Source organism: Pteronotus mesoamericanus, unplaced genomic scaffold (assembly GCF_021234165.1).
Source record: "Pteronotus mesoamericanus isolate MK-2021 breed Mesoamerican mustached bat unplaced genomic scaffold, CSHL_Meso_final scaffold_99, whole genome shotgun sequence".
NCBI classification, from domain to species: domain Eukaryota; kingdom Metazoa; phylum Chordata; class Mammalia; order Chiroptera; family Mormoopidae; genus Pteronotus; species Pteronotus mesoamericanus.
Window position 1 is genome coordinate 15,091,436 of NW_026555330.1, and position 1,489 is coordinate 15,092,924.

Sequence of the window (1,489 nt, forward strand, 5' to 3'; positions counted from 1 at the left end):
CTGCCTTCGCTCACTCACGTGTTCATTCGAATTCACTCCAGGAGCGTTCACTGGGCGCCTGCTCCTGCACGGTCGGCGCCCCCCTGAGGTTAGAACAGCGGGCTGGGGCGCAGTGGCCCCCCGGGTTCCCGTGCTCCTCCCTGCGTGAAGGAGAAGTCAGGCCTTAAAGCCCTGGTTACTAATCTTTCTTGGAGGAACACGTTGCATTGGTCCGACGGCCTTGACGGTTCCCCACCCGCTCCCTCGCCCCGCAAATCCCGACGACCCCGTGCCCTCTGTCCATCAACAGGCTGGCACCGCGATGCCAGTGGAGGTGCCCTGGGACCCCGGGCCCCGTCCTGCGCGTGTTGCCCCGGGTCCTGCCAGGGCAGGCGGGTCACCGGCATGGTGGCGGCTGCAGGGCGGCCTCGCAAGAGTCTCTGATGACACCAGCAGAGCAGAGGGAGGGGAGGCGTTGGGAGCGGGAGTGGGACACAGCCGTGTGCGAGGCTGAGCAAGAGCGGACGCCCCCTCTCTTTTCTGGCTGCTTTGGGGAACACAAACAAGTTGTGCCTTGGTGGGAAGCCTGGAGGAACAGCCCTGTGGCCCTGGGCGGGAGGCAGGGGGTCTCGTCCAGGTTCTGAGGGTGCTTTGCTCAACCAGAGGCTGGGTGGGCTCTCCACAGCCGAGCGCCCGGGCCGCGTTGCGTTCGCTCCGTCTCGGCTACGGAGACGCGGACTTTCTTCAGGTGCCCCGTCGCCCCACCCCTGCCCTGGCCTGTGGGCGGGGAGCTGTGGGGGCGGGGCTTGCTGGCCAGCCGAGGACCACCCAGCGTCCTCAGACCACCGCTGCTGCGGGGTGGGGGCGGGGGAGAAGGGAAAAGCATTGGCCTCCCAGGACACCCCCTCCGGCCGAGCGCAGGCTCGCCTCCTGGGGGGCGGGGGGGCGGGGGGGCGGGGGGCCGGGCCTGCTCCGTGTCCTTGGGACGCAAGTGCCCTCACAGGGCGAGGCGTTCGTGCAAATAACGCAGAAATAGCACCCCGCCTGCCGAACAGCTGTCGTCTGTGTTCACATTGCTTTTCTCTTTTCTCTCGCTTTAAAAAAAAATCATTACTTTAAAAAATCATTCCCCAAAGGAAGTCCTGACTTCTGATTGGATAACGCTCAGGTCGTATTCTCTGAACACACAGTGGTTTTTCCACGGTTCTTCAGTGGTGGTCTGAGGGCGGCGGCTGGTCCTTGGCCAGCCAGTAAGGCGTCTTACAGGTCCCGGTCCCCAGCGGGGCAGGGGTGGGGACCGTGGGCTCCTGCCCTGCCTGGAGCGGCTGCTGCTTCAGCCCAGGACACTTCTACCATGAGACACTAGCAGCTAGAAATCTGGATTTTTAAAAAAATATGTCGGTAACCAATTTTTAAAAAAAGTTTAACTTCCCTGTGCCGGCCAAATGGGGCATTTGCGGGCTGAGTTCAGCCACAGATCCCTCGTCGGTGACCTCGGCCGTTGGCGGCC